Genomic DNA, 16,217 nt, shown 5'->3' with positions numbered 1-16,217 from the left:
TAACGTCTCTACTGGAGACTTTGTTGTTACTGTGTTTGGCATATCGCATACGTCCCGGGGAGCTTGCCAGGCTCTGCCATGCGGGCGAGATACTCTCGGTAGCTTGCCGGGCTCTCCGAGAGGGGCAGAGGAATCGAACTCGTGTCGGCCATGTTGGCTGTGTGCAAGGCAAACACCCTACTCGCTGTGCTTTGTTTTGTCCTTTTTTCCATGATCCATTACATAGCCTTCTTGAGTCGAGAAGTCTATTTTGTGCTAAGATTGTAATAAACCAACAAGTCAGGGACAAGATTCTTGCCGAGAGAATGACTGTTCATCGTGAGCATATTAAGCACTCTAAGAGATGAGTCAGCTGTCTGAAACAGGGGCAGGAAAATGGTGCGAAAAACAAGGAAGCCAGAAAGAAAGAGACTCTGGCTCAGCTGACGTGCCAGCCTGCTCCACCCAGAGAAACAAAGAGCCAAGATTTCCCATCACTAAAGCTCCTCAAATACACAACCAATCTGGAAAGTGGTTTCCACCAATGCAGTTCTAAGGAGCAGGCTGAAGAGGATGTTTCGAGGCTCTATGCTCCCATGTCATTAGAAATGTTGCCTCTTTTAGGTTGCCCACATTTGGACAGATCAGCTCCTGAGAAGTGAAAATTATCTGTGAGATACTCACTTAGGGGCAGCTAGGATCAGGCTGAAGAAATCTGACACTTGTCTCTAAAGCATGAATTGGAAACTCTTTAAGACGGATGGGGGCCCAAGAGCTAGTCCAGGGCAAGATGCTTTCCTTGTGTGTGGAGGGTTCCTACTTGGATATGGTCCTCTGAGGATCTCCAGGAGTGACCCCTGAACACTGCAAACCAACCTAAAGAACGGGGGTTGGGATAAGGAAGAAAGCTTCACAGCCACAGAAAGGCAGGGCAAAGAATTCTAAAACTAGTGCCACCCCTTTTCAAAGGTAGCAACTGCCTTTGTATATGCTTCCTTCTGTCTCTTGTCTAGAGCAGCCCAACGTAGAACACATCCCAAGAGCTGCTGTGTGTGTGTGTGTGTGTGTCTGTTGCCCTGACGGGAGGCGAGCTGCGGGCCCGCTGCTTCGATCCCTGTGCCTGGACGCCCATGGGCTAGAGCACCTGGGCCGCTCGGAGGCGGCGCTGGACCGCGAGCCTCTAGCCTGGACGCGTTGTGCCCGCGGCAGGAGACCCTGGCGGGACCATGGGGGCATCTGGGCTTGCCTGAGGCCCTTAGGAGAGGAGGACACTGAGCATGGGCCGCGGGGGGAGGGGGCGACTCGCGCCCGGCAAGCACATGCAGCCGTGCGAGGGGTTTAAATCCACAGAGTTCTGCTGCTTCGCGACCCCGCCTTTCCCACCCTCACGCCCCGCCCCGCTGCGCCAAGCCACGCTGCCCTCTCAGGGTCGCTCAGTCCCCGCTGTCCTCGCCACCACCCGACGCAGCCGCTGCTCCCGACCCTATCTTCTCTGGTCTTGCTCCCAGCCCTCTCGGCTCCTCTGTACATCCACCTGGGCGACCAGGCTCTGCTCGGGGGAGGAGAGGAGGGAGGGGGATCTTGGGGTCCCCCCGGCGCTCTGCGCCCCATGGCACGGGTTCCCGCGGTGGTGGCCCAGTCAGTCGGCCAGCGACAGGGGCCGCACAGGACGGTAGGCGACCACCGGGTCCCCTCGCCTATGCTGCAGAATCCTGGGGGAGGCGGCGGGAGGGGGGGTCGAAGGTCCAGGGGTGCGGGGGCTGCAGGCAGGTCCTGTTGGGGATGGGGCGGGGCTGTCGAGGTGGGCGTGTGTGGCCTGTCACAGCAGGCAGCCAGCAGCTTGTGGCCAGGCCACTTCAGGCGCCGTCCACCAGCAGATCCTGTTGCCGGAACAAGTGCTCGGGTTTGTGGGCGGGCCCAGGGATGTGGCTCGTTGTGCCCTGCCCGGTCCTCACCTGCAAGACTTAGTCACTGTTGCTCCCCATCCTTTTCTTTTATTCTTTTTTTAAAAAAAATTATTAAAAACCCTTTTGAGCTGCATGTTGTAGCAATGCCCTCCTGGTTTCTGCGGAAACAAATTGAAATCGGTGAGGAGCGGTGGGCGGGGGGGAGGGGGCATTGTTTCTTCCTCGGGACCTTAGCCGACTGCCTTTTTCTTTAAGTCTGTCCCTGGGTTGCCACCTGGACCTTGCAATGGTGAGAGGTCAGTAGCAGGGGGGTGCGAGTGCAGGCGAGCACGAGTACGTGCTTGTCACTGTGTCATGTCACCATATCACTCTCCTCCCACCTGGGGATAGTGCGTCACATGATGCATCACCATTGTCTGCAGTTTCTGTAGTGCCCAAGGATCAGCAGGAGGCTCCGTAGAAACCCCTGGAAAAGAAGTCATAGCCGTGAACACCAGAGAGGAGCACAACCCAAAGCCGTCACCGGAAGTCCCCGCACTGAAGCTGGAAAGGCCCTGACCACCCCGAGGTACGTCTCAGAGTTGCCAGATGCTCCTTCCTCTCCAGGGGACATAAAAGTGGGTTGTGATCTAAGCTGCCCATCACTTTCAGGGAAGGAAAAGCAAGCAGCTGACCTGCTGTCCTTTTTCTTTAACTGAAAATTTTATACTATTTGAGCAGACATATCTAGCCGAATTGATGAAAACTAAGTGTGGGAGCCGGCAAACAGAACACAGGGAAAGAGGGAAAGAGGGCACTGGCCTTGCGCACAGCTATCCTGGTTTGATTTCCTGCATCTATAGGGCCCCCACAGCCCACCAAGAGATTCCCGAATGCAGAATGTGAAGGAAGCCCAGACTCTTACTACTGTTGGATGGGGTCCCAGAACAAAACAAGAACACGCTCAAGAAATGTGAGTTGGGTACTTAGTAGAAATAAGAACCTCTACCATCACAACTTTCTGGAATTTAATCAGAGTAAAAGCTTTTTTTTGATGGCAACAGAGATAGCACAGATCATTTGGTGGCTGCCTGGCACACACTTCAACCAAGTTTCAATCCCCATCAGACCAAAGGGTCCCCACATCTTCATGGGGGATCAATGAGCAGAGTCACAAGTAACCCATTAGCATTACCAGGAGTGGCCAACAACAAAAAATAAAGCAATAAATTTAGAGGCTGGAGCTATAGTAGCATAGCTAATAAGCCTCACACATGGCTGACCTGGGTCAGTCCCCAGCACCAACTGGGTATTTGAAGCAGCAACCACAGGCTATGACCCAGAAGCCAAAGGATAAAAAGAAGAACTTGTATATTAGTCAAAGCCCACCAGGCAACTTTGTCGGGTCAGGGTTTGGTTTGGGGGACAGCAGGGAAAGAACTTTTGGCAGTGCTAGGGGACTCTGCTTTCCCGGGATTGGACTGTGGCAGGCTGCTTCCATGGCCAGGGCCTGCACTCCTGGCCTATCTCTGACCCTAGAAATTCAAATTCTAGATAAATCCTGTGTACCTTGTGATAACAACACAGACTGACTATTGGGGAGGAGGTCTTTGTCTTATCTTAGAAGGGTACCCTGGGAAGGAAGGGCTTTCCTATGTTCATTGTGCTACCTCACCTGGGTGAAACTGCTACCAGGAACGCTTGCAGGGTGGGCAGGAGACTTAGGCTGCAAGATGGAGGGAGGAGAGACCACCATAGGGGACAGAAGGAGACAAGATTGAGCGGCAGGGTGAGACTGGAATGGGGAGTATAGTGAGGCTGAAACAGTTGTGCGTGCAGAATGGAATAAGTGGCAAATGGTCTCCAACCAGCCTGGCAAGCCTGTTCCCTCCTTCATGCGTCTACTCAACCACACTCATTTATTTTATAACATAAATATCTCACTCGCATATACATGTCTCTTCCCTGGCCTCAGAGCTCCACCTTCCAGCCAGATCATGACCGGTTTCTCCCCCAGAAAGTCCTAAACCCCACAGACACATCTTCATGAGCCTGCATCTAGCACTCACTCCTGTTGTGCAGTAATTTATCTTAAAACAGTGCAAAAAGTTTGCTGTATAGGAAAATTAACCCAATATCCAGGACGTTTACTATACACCAGAATGTGAGCTGTGTCTCAAAGTTGTAGCAGCTGGAGTGATTCTACTTTTTAAAGATGAATATGATATCTTGTGGCCAAGGTGGTGATATAGGAGAAAAGGTGCTTGCCTTGCACTTGGCTGACCCAGGTTCTATACCTCAGCACCCCAGATGGGCTCCTGACCTTGGCAGAAATGATCCCTGAGTTAATAGCCAAGAGTTAGACATGAACCCTTTAGGTTGTGGACCTCAAATACTGCAACAACAAAAGGTAACTAACAAAGAAAACAAAACCAAAAATAAATTCATCTGCAAAGACAAATTCTACAGAGAAACACTTAAAGGATTGAACACTGGGTGCTAAAATCACATTTTTGGGACTTATTTTATGCTATAGAAGTTTTACACTCCATGTTTTATCCCGAATACTTATTCTTTTTCTCTGCTCTCACATCCGGTGTGTGTATGTGTGTGTCTCTGTGTGTGTGTGTGTTTCCTTCTGCGTATGGTGTATGGGCTTAGTTTTTGGGCAACAGCCAACAGTGCTCAGGGATTATTACAAGCTCTGGGATAAGAGATAAGTCTTGGTGGGGTCCGGGGACCATACGAGGTACCAGACATACATAGAACCTGGGTTGGCTGCTTGCAAGGCAACTCCCAGAATTGCTGTACTCTGGCCCTTTCTAAATAAATTATTTCTAGCACACCAGGAATGAGCCCTAGGCAAAGCTCCTACTCATCCCCAAGCCCTCTCAAACATCAAATATCTTCCTTCAAATATCTTAATTTATAGTACATCTCAAAACAACAGCATGGCTAGCATGGAAAAGGGAAAAATGAAATGAGGGGGGTACTTTGCTCCTTGTATTTAAGAAGCACACATTCCTACATATTCTTTTTTTTTCTTTTTGGATCATAACTGGCAATGCTCAGGGTTTCCTCCTGGCTCTGCACTCAAAATTACTCCTGCAGTTGCTCAGGGGACTATATCGGATGCCAGGGATCAAACCTGGGTTGGCCACGTGCATGAAAAATGCCTTCCTTATTATAGTATCACTACAGACCCAGAAGGAGATATTCTTTACTGGGAAAAAGAAAAAAGGAAAGAAAGATAGAGCAAGAGACAGTAAAGTGGGTAGGAAGCTGCTTGCATACTGTTAACCCGGGTAAATTCCTGGCATCCCATAGGGTCCACTAAGTCGGCCCACAGAAATTCCTGAGCACAGTGCCAGGAGGAAGCTTTGAGCATTTTCAATGTAGTACAGAAATTTAAAAACATGATAATTAAAAAAAAAGCGAGTTTCATTTTGAAACCCCACCCACCTGCCGGATAGCCGCCCTCATCATGGCAACCAATGAAAGCACAGGAGATAACTAAGTCTCATGCTTTAGGGTTGGGGTCCTGCCAATCAGAGTTTTGAGGTTCTACCCTTGTGAGGACCAAGCCAAAGGCTCCAGGTCAGGGAGCAGCACATCCTGTGTTGGGAGGGCAGGAATTCCAAGCCACCTATCCTTGGTAGGACCCACAAACCCAGGGTCTTGCGTGCTTAAAAAAAATAAAAACACAACCTTTACCTGCAATTATCACCCCAACAGCCTGGGACACCTGATCAGGGAGAGAGGAGAGATGCGGGAGGCTTCGTAAGTTGATGTGAGAGAGCAGAAATTCCTGATGTACAAAACCACCAACACTGGAATCAGACAGACTGTAAAGTTGTAGGGTGCTCGCCTCGCTGACACCAGAGAATCCTCTGCATCCCGATGGCCCCCAGAGCACCCAGAAACAATGCCTGAGTCCGTAGCTAAGCACTCGGGCTATCACAGGGCATAACAGCCCCCATGCCCCACAACAAAAATAGCCCCCAAAGGAAACTAACATTAGCAAACCCCAGTCACATAAGGATCCACTGCTAGGGATGGCCCCGTCCCACCAGGGCAGCCAATGTGAAAGTAGGACAGGAACAGGGTCTCTTGCCATTGGGGGAGCGGCCGCTCTGCCCCTCAAAGTGAATCTGGAGACTTGAAGGCAGCGAGAGAGGGGCCAAGGTCCCAACAGGGGTCAATAGGGAGGGGAGGGTCGGCCAAGGTCCCGTACCCCCATGGCCCGAAGCCCGCAGCACCCTGCACTAAGCCCCACGAAAACCCGATGCTGCCCCATTGCAGATCTGGGGGCAATCGGGACCACAGGAGCCTCTCAGGATTACACACTCACACCCTTGACACCTGGACCCCAGTATAGGCCCCACTACACGCCACAAAGCTCCGCCACACCTCAGGAACCATCTGGATATGAGGGAATACGTAAAAAACAAGCACAAAAGCGCCCCCCACGCAGCTCAGTGTGGAGATTGGTAGGTGCCAGGTGATCACGGGATTCTGTCCCCAGCCTCCCACAAAATTGGCTTCAAAGTCCCGCCGCTTCTCAGGGGCCCTACTCTGTCCTTTACCCACACCACATTTCCAGAAACAGAAGCACCAGGAAGAGCCCACTGTGATGTCACTTCCGGTTCAGAACGCAGCATTAAAGGGCCAGAGCCCAGATGTGCAGAAAAGCACTATGCCCACCCAGACAAATAGGTGGCTCAAGGGGGATGGCCTCGCATAAAGGGGTGGAGAGGCAGCTGCTGGAGTGGCTTGTCATACATTGGGGGCTAGCGGGGAGTAAGGAGAAGTACCCTGGTCTTGTACTGAGCAGACAATGAACCAATGCTCTCACACACAGTCCGTCAGGAAAAAAGCAAAGGGGGTTCACTCCAAGTAAAACAGGCAGATAGGGAACGGGTGGGGCACTGGACAGTGAGTTTCTCCAGGAAGTCATCAATCAAGATGGGGTGAAAGCAGTGACTCGAAGCCAGCACTGGAGATGCAGAGAGGAACTGGCCTAGCACCAGCCCAGACAGCTGGAGAGATACTGGTACAGGAGCAAAGGCTTGTAAGAACATCAGAGAGCACTTTCAGTCACCGCTCTAGCCCTGATAACGCATGAGTAGTGGACTCTCGCCTAGAAGAAAAACCCAGGGGGCAGTTTAAGAAAAATTAAAACACAGAGAGATAGTACAGTGCACTGGCACCTGCCATGAACTTGTGTCGACCTGAGTTCCATCCCTGGCATCCCAAATGGGACCCAGCACCACCAGGAGAGACCGTTAAGAATTACCAGTTGTGCCCACAAACAAAAATATATAAATAAATAAATGAAACGCAGCATGTGGAGACCAACCCTAGAATGGAGATATACATGAAGCTAACAGGCAGTAAACTAGACTGGCCATTGTGTGGCCTTGCTTGGCATTTTGGAGAGATCTCAATGATGTTGAGCATTCTGGTCAATATAAATTGTTGGAATTTTACTGCTTCCAAGCAAAAGTTTGATCTTTCTTTTTCTAGCCCTTACTACTGCTGAATTGAGGTCAGTGGATCCCAGGTATGTGACTGCCCTTTATTACTAGTAATCACAGTTAAGTCGAATTGCCTATTGAGATGGGTGCAGATGTTGGTGAATCTCTCATGTGCCCACCATTTATTTCAGGGTCCTCTGTACATTTCAAAGAACCAGCAAATATCTTTCTATGCCCAGTAAAGTCTGTATAACGTCTATATCCAACCTATTAAGGAAACTTGCCTAGGATGGTCTGCTAACTTGATACTTCCTGAAATGTTTTTAATGGTTTTACAAAACTAATGGAAATCTGAATATCGAGTGTGCAGACATGCTGGAGCAGGTAAGGTACTTCCTTGCACACAGCTGACATGACACCAACCCCAGGACCCCATAAGTTTCCCTGAGTCCCCCCAATCATGGACTACTGACCTTAGAGGCAGAATAAAGGCCTGAGCAGAGCTCAGTGAGTCTCCCAAGAACACAACAGGAGGGGCTAAAGAATGAATGCTTGCCAGTTTTTCTAATTTCAAAGGACTTGCTGAGGCATCATGGTTAAACTATCATTAGCCCAAGCAAACCAAACCAGGGCCTGTGAACCATGCCAGAGTTGGAGCAAAGAATCAAACAGTCTTGAAACTTGAAAGCCTGAAGTGCGAGAGGTTTTCGTACCTGTATATTTAGTTCTTATTTGATCATCTGCTTCCTGGCTTCTATCACCAAGACCCATTATTTACAGATTAACAGACACATCAAGTCCAATTTCTGGAACAGTGATATAGCTGCACCTGAATGATAACAAGGAAGTATTTTTCCCTTATGTGCTGACATCATGGGAATGGTATCCCGCACTATCAGGATAATTTCCCTCTTATCTCCACATTGGGAACCCCCACATCCTTATACAAACAAACCATGTAATACTGAATGGGTTTGCTATTAGGGCATCACTCATCCAGTATGAAATTAACGTTGTCTCCTAGGGCTTTCCTTGTTCCTTAAACCAATAAGGCTTCTCTCCAGTGTGAATTCTCAGATGCAAAGCAAAGCCTGAGTACAGATTGAAGGCCTTCCCTCATGCCTGACGCTGATGAGGTTTCTCTCCACTCTGAATTTTCATTCGCTTTACCGGATAAAACTGCATGGGTGGTCATGCGAGAGCGCCAGCTATCCTGAGGGAAACTTCGGAGGGAACCACCTACTGGATGGTTCGATTAGTCTTTCGCCCCAATACCCAGGTCGGACGACCGATTTACACGTCAGGACCGCTCCGGACCTCCACCAGAGTTTCCTCTGGCTTAGCCCTGCCCAGGCATAGTTCACCATCTGGGCTGGAGCGATAGCACAGCGGGTAGGGCGTTCGCCTTACAAGCGGCCAACATGGCTGACCCGAGTTCGATTCCTCCGCCCCTCTCGGAGAGCCCGGCAAGCTACCAAGAGGCAGCTGTTCAGGCACGTCCACTCTTAGACATGGGGCTTATGGCCGTGTCAGGGAAAGTTCTGAGTCAGGTATACAGGTGGGCAATACTAAGGCCCCGTTGCCACCTTGCTCTAAGTAGTGAGAACGGGCCGATCAGGACCATACAGGGGCTCAGGGCAAAGAGCCTCAGATGAAACCACGTTATATGTATAGCTCGGGCGGATGGGACCAGAGATCACTCTAAGGCAGTTTGATCAGGTAAAATAGGAGGATGCTATTCTAGAAGGTTCCTGGGAGCGCGAGTCTTGCATACGAACACCCCAGAGTCAGTCCCAGCACCACTGTTCCAGTGAGAATTGCAGAGAGGAGAACTTGTGCACAGACTCAGAAGGACCCAAAAAGTGATGCTGGGTGAGGCCAAAAATACTAAACACACAAGCCCTGGACGTCACAGCCCATGATCACTACGGAGGAGAACAGGTCACTCAACGTCCAGTGAGTGATTCAAAGCTGTGCAAGGGGATGTGTGCCACAGGAGTCTGAACTTAAGGTTCAGGGCTGCCCTAAATCCCTCTCAAAACAGGTAGGTGTCTCAATGTGGAAGACCTCTGCTGGCCCCAGAGATCCTTGGCTCTGGCTCCCTGGGAGTGACACATGCCCAGAACTGTGCACACAGCAGCGAGAGAACATGAGACTGTGTGACTGAGCAGGCGAGTCTCTCCAGAACGGGAAGGATGAAAAAGGGGAAATGCTTGTCCTAGGTTGTGAGTCACTGTAGCTACGGGGCGATTATGGGGCCAGCACATCCCAGAGGCCCCTAAAGCTGGGGAGGGTTCATCTGGAACACTGACCCAAGAGGAAGTCATGAGCACTTCCACTGTTGGACAAAAACAAATATGAAAAGAAACACAGGAGCAAGATGGAATAAAGGACAGTGGGCCCAGGGACAGTGAGTAGGGCAGGCGATCCCCACCATACCATCTGGTCAAACAAGCCATGCCAGGTGCAATATCGTATACAGAACCAGAAGTAGCCCTTGAGAATCACTGGGTGTGCCCCTCCCATCACCTCACTTCACAAAACAAAACAAACCGGAACAAATCAGACTCTTATTCTGGCACATCAAAGGGTTCCCAAGACTTGGCAGGAGGGATCCTTGAGCACTGAGCGGCGAGTACTCCTTCAGCATCTCTGGGTATGGCCCCCAAATCCAAATTCAACAAAAAAACACAGGGTCAAAAATGTTGTCAAACAGCAGAGCATTGGGCACTCCAAACAGTAGTGACAACCCAGGGCTCCTTCCAGAACCAAATCAGAGATGGATGGCCCTGAAGTCTGTGTCCTCTTGTCACTGCTTTCTGTCATCTTGTCACTCCTCCTACCTGGGGATGGTCTGCCAGATGGGTCACTGCCATTGTCCCAAGCTTCTAATTCCCTAGGATAGCAGGAAGTTGTGTCCAACGACCTGGAGGACAAATCAGAGCTGTGAGCATCAGAGAGGAGAACAGCCCAGGGCCGTAACAGGCCGGAAGTCCCTGTCCTGGTGCCAAAAATGTCCTCACTGGCCTCACCTTTTGATACATGGTCACAGACCCACACAGGGCAGACACTGTCATATGCTCCTTACACTTCAGGAGAGGGTTTGCACCCGGGGTACTCATGGCGAAGGTAAGGCAAGTAGGTGACTTGGGTCCATTCTCTGAAAATACTCTAATATCTAAACAGGAATCTAGTGCTACAGATTAAAATTAGGTCTGAGCAGCGACAGCATATCAGGGAGAGCATGTATTGTGCACTTGGCTGACTCTGCTTTGATCCCCCGCATCTCATACGGTCTCCCTGAGTCCACCAGGAGTGATTCTTGAGCTCACATTCAGAACTAAGCCCATAGAACTGCTGACTGGTCCCAAAACACACAAATGTAAGAGAAAGTTGTGTTCTAATGAGAAAAAAGACATCCAATTTCACAACTTTATTGACTTTACCCAGAGTAAAAGCATTTTTATGATGGTCAAAAGATAGCACAGAGCACGGAGTGCTTGCCTGGCATGCAGCTGACCCAGGGTCTTTGCCCACGACACACAAGTTCCCAAGCCATGCACGAGGGAATCAGTGAACACAGAGTCAGGAGTAATTGCTGAGCAACGACTGACATAGCTTCCAACCAAAAATAGATGAATTTATAGACTAGAGCTACAGTCTGCTAGGGTGTTGGCCTACAGCTGACCGGGGTTCAATCCCTGGTACCCCACTGGGTATCATATGCATAAAATAAAAAACGAAAATGAAAAAAATGTATTTTCTCAAAGCCCCCTCCAGCCAGTTTTGTAGGACAGATTTGGGTTTTAGGGCCACAAGTGGCAGAACTTTGGGATTATTCATGAGGGTGTTTGGGGGACCCTGCATTGTGCCAGAGGTTGCCCCATGTCAGGCTGCTTACAAGGCGAGGACATGCACTCCTGGCCTACCTCTGACCCCAGCAATTCAAATTCTATATAAATCCTGTCAGCCTTGTGAAATGGACACAGATGGGCATGATGGGGGTGGGTGGGGTAGTACACAGAGGTGAGGTCCAGCCAGAAAAGGACATGGCAGGGTGATGGTGCCTGGTGGATCCCAGTATGATGCCAGTAAGCAGCACAGTCTGCAGTTCCAAAGAATTTTTAAAGATTTGCAGGGGACAGAAAGAGAAACCAGTGGGCATGACACTTCTCATGCATGTGGCTGACTTAATGTCACAACCTGAACTCCCAAGGAGTGATCTTGGAGCACTGCTGGGTCTGGCAGAAATCCCAAATCCCCTACCCTTCCTACACACAAATAAAAGCAAAGAGGCAGTTATGTGCCAACAGCAAAGGTTTGGAAATCAGCAGTATATTCTCGAGAGTCAGTTCTTTACTTTGTCTTTGCTTGGGGGCCACACCAGGCAGTACTCAGAGCTTACAGGCAAGGCTTTAACAGACTATATGATTTTACTCCCTTGGTATGTGATTTTGTGTAAGGAAAAGGAGAAGAAATATTACACTTGGCCCAAGAGAAATCTTAATGGTGAAAAGTCTGTAATTTTTCTCAGAGCCTCCAACTACTTCCCTACAGACAGTGTTTTGCTGTGGAAGGGAAGAACTTACACCTGTTATGGTGGCAGAAATCAGCACAATCAGTCTGGCCCCAGGTTCCTGGAATTGAAACAGTCTCGGCTTCCCAGAAATGGAACAATATGCAACTAGCCATCCTGAACCCACCTGGGAAAGTTCCTGTGCCCTGCCAGTGGGCTCAATCAATCATTATGCCCCTAGTCAAAATGTCCCAGAAATTGTCTTTTATTAACCCTAAAAGAATGAGCTTATGTAACCGTGAATGATTATGGAAAACAATTTTTTAACTACTGCCTCACCACTGTTAGCCTAGACACTTGCCAAAACAACTTTGTTTGGTAACTAGCTAAGTTTTTTCTGAAACTATACAAAATGTACTGCTTAGGTAATCCAACCCGTACTACCTGATGTCAGTGTCCCTATCAAGAGGCCACTCCGTGAGTGAGATAGTTGGCCCCAGTATACTGGATTACAACTCCTACTGCTTTCGCATTATCAAGTTAGTGTCTCTTTCTGTCTTGCTGCTTGGAAACCCATAGTTTCGTGCTTAATAGTTAAAATGTTCCAGAATGTTGACATCCAAGAACTTACAAAGAACATATCAACTGAGGGCAGGAGACAGCACACCAGGCTGGGGTGGATGTCAGCCAGCTGAAAGCCCGGGGGGGCCTTTCCTGGTACCCACTGTCCACCAGTACTGTGAGCAGAGAGCAGGCTGCAGCCCTCCAGCACTGGCAGATGTGGCCCCAAATCCCACCTCATCTGCTCCCCTCGTAGTGAGATAGACCCGGGAAGAGGAGCCCAAATGGCGGATCATCTGGTTAAGGTGGGGTACATGGAATCTTAAGGACATCTGGACAGAGGCCCAGAGGCCCTGACCATCCTCAAGTTTGTAGCAAAAAGAAAAACAAGAAAAGAATAGGCAGGGAGCTGGAGTGATAGCACAGGAGGTAGCGAGTTTGCCTTGCACGTGGCCAACCCGGGTTCAATTCCCAGTATCCCATATGGTCACCGAGCACCAACAGGACTAATTTGTGAGTACAGAGCCAGGAGTAACCCCTGTGCATCGCTGGGTCTAATCCAAAAAAAAAAAAGCAAAAAAAAAAAAAAAGGAACAGACAGGAGAGATATTCACAAAGCCCAAAAAGATGGTCAAAGAACGGTCACTGTCATGACAAATTTTGGAGTGACACTTTTTTTTGGGGGGGCTTTGTGCCACACCTGGCTGTGTTCATTGGACCCTATGAAATGATGGGGATTGAAATCAGGCAAACTACATGCAAGGCAAGCGCCCTACTAGGTGTACCCACACCTGGTCTGGGAGAGATGGTCAATGGGTAGGGCTCTGCTAAGAAACTTGGTAGATACAAAAAATATCTTTTTCTGTAGAAAAATTAAATAGGGTAAGCAGAGACAGTACATAGGATGCTTTTCTTTCTAGCTGCTAAACCACATTCAGTTCTCCAAAGCAGATAGGGTCCGCAAGCAGTGCCAGGAACAATGTTGAGCTCAAATGCTAATCTTAGCACAGAGCACTGAGTGCTGTGAGTCAAAATTTACAATTCAAAAAGACAATAATAAATCAAAATTTTTCTGTGTAAAGGGTCTGGAGATATAGTACAGTGGGAGAAGTGCTTGTCTTGCAAGCAGAAAAACCAGATTTGACTACTGGCATCCCATATGGTTCCCTGAACACCATCAGGTGTAACCAAGTATAGCAAGGTGTATCCTTGCTAAAAAATAGCAATTTTTTTTAGCAAGGATACACTAAAAAATAAATAAATAAATAAAACAACTAAAATGGAATTAACTGAAATAAACTGATCAAGTCGAGGGAGCCAATGGTTCAGTGTAAGGAATGAAAGGTGGCCAGCAACAAGCTGTCCTGGAGATAATCCCCAAAAAATCCCCTGCCTCCACCTCCAAGAAGCAAAATGGGAAAATCCTGCACTGTGTGCACTGTGATTGAAAACAGGAGTCGGGGGTCGGGCGTTGGCATCTTGTACTATGTCTATAAATAGGAACCAGGTCTTTGAGAAGCTAAGCTGGAACTTTCTAGCTAAAATGTTCTTATGCCCATTGAAGTCACTGACATTAATAGCCCAGTGTTTTCATCATTAAAAGAATGATTTACAGTGCGTATTCACTAATTCTCATTTAACACACGTTCGAGAATTTAAATTTGAGCCCACTATTTCCTTAATTCCTTCTTGCTAAGAAATAACAATAATTTTAAAAGAAATTACTTTCTCGTTTGTTCCGTTATTTTGTTTCAGAAACTCTCCCAGCAGACCTTTCCTCTCCAAGCTCATTTTATTCCCTAACTCCATGCTTTTCTGACCACTTGGGGTTTCCTTTTCAGGTTCTGGGGTGATCACATCTGGCCATGCTCCGGGTACCCTATGTGGTCATGGGGTTCGAACCCAGGTTGGCTACATGCAAGGCCACTGTCCTCCTTACACAAAAAAAGCTTTCTTCAGAAAAATCTCCTCTGATCAATAGCACAGCGGGTAGGACATTTGACTTGTATGCAGCCGACCCAGGTTTGATTCCTCCGCCATTCTCAGAGAACCCTGCAAGCAACTAAGAGTATCTCACCTGCACAGCAAAGCCAGAAAAGCTACCCGTGATATATCTGATATGCCAAACACAGTAACAAGTGTCACAAAGGAGATGTTACTGGGCCCGCTCGAGCAAATCGATGAACAATGGGAGTACAGTGACAGTGACTGTTTCCTAAAAATCAATTATTAAGTAAGATACAGCTTTCGTCAGGAGCACTCTGTGTGTCCCGGGTGAGGGGCCGCCATTCCTGTACACTATCATCGAGTGACCCCACCACTCAAAATGTAGAGACCTCAGCAGTTTAGGGCACTCAGAGCGACCACAGGGTGGCTGGCAAAACAAAACGACCTTGGGGACGCTCGCTGTCTCCCTGGGCACCCCAATACCTGCTCCTTCCCCGCGCCTCATACTCAGCAACAATGGTGGTTGATTGTAACTGTTGCCCAGAGAATGAAGCCACCTTGGGTGGAGGGCAGGGATGGAAAGACCTGCATTCTGTGAAGCCACCTGCATTTCTGGTCCTAGCCTTAAAGAGCCAGCCTCCAAGTATTCCTGACCACATATATTTTGGTCACTGAAGAGTATGAGTACTCTTTACGATGGGCATGGTTCAAAAGGAAACACAACAAAACTGAAACAAACATGGCATCATACAGAGTCCGGCCCTCCAACAAGGAGGCACAATGCAGGATCCTTCCTGAAACAACTCAGAGACATTTGGCACAAGAAGGCTGAGCGCTCCTTGATAAGTGAGAAGGTCACTGCATCACCTTATCTTGTCACTCTCCTCCTACCTAGGGATGGTGTTTCTATTCGCATGTCACTATCTTCTTCTGCCTCTGTTTTTCATGAGGATCAGAGACCTGGAGGAGAAGTCAGAGTGGTGAGCACTGGAGAGTAGCACAACCCCCAGGCCTGAGAAGCCACAGTCTCGGGCAATGGCTCACAGACCCTCCTTGGGGATTACACCAGATGCTTCTGTCTCCCCAAGAGAAGCAAAATGGGTTGGTATCTGTGCTGTCTTTCATGACACAGGCTCTGGGCTTGGCTACAAGGGAGAAAACTCAGCCCTACCTTGACCTGGGGCCTCCTCCCTGGGTCCCACAGAAGGTTCTCACAGCCACAGCCAGGGGCTGAATCAGAGGCCAGATCCCGTGCATTAGCGCCCCCTGTGCTGGCAAAAGGGCTTCCCCCGACAAACATAGCCGAGAATGGGGCAGCCCCTTTCCTCTAAAAAAAAAAACACACTTTCTACACACACACATGCACTTACCAACAAACTCACACACCCTTTACCCCCAGTATTCACCTCTATAAACAGGGGTCAAGGACAGGGATTTGCAATGTGATGTGAAGAAGCAAAAGTTCCTGTTCTGACAGACAGTAAAGCTAGTAGGATGCGTTGTTTGCTGATACCAGTCAACCCTCTGCATCCCCATGCATCCCTATGGCCCCCAGAGTACTCCAGGAAAAATATCTGAGCCCTGAGCCAGGAGCCAGAGTAAGCTCTCATTGTATCTTCGTGCAAGCAGAGCCCCCCATTCCCCACACCAAGTATAGCCCCCAAAGGAAACTAAAACACCAATCACCAATGGATCTACTGCTCGGGAAGGCCTCGTCCCATCAGGGAAGCCAATGAGAAAGACGGACAGGAACAGCGTCTCTTGGAATTGGGCGAGCTGCGGCTCTGCCCCTCAAAGTGTATCTGGAGACTTTACAGCAGCAAGCCTAGGGCCAAGGTTCCAACATAGGTC

Source organism: Sorex fumeus, unplaced genomic scaffold (assembly GCF_029834395.1).
Source record: "Sorex fumeus unplaced genomic scaffold, SorFum_2.1 ptg000103l, whole genome shotgun sequence".
Taxonomy (NCBI): domain Eukaryota; kingdom Metazoa; phylum Chordata; class Mammalia; order Eulipotyphla; family Soricidae; genus Sorex; species Sorex fumeus.
This window is presented reverse-complemented; position numbering follows the sequence as displayed.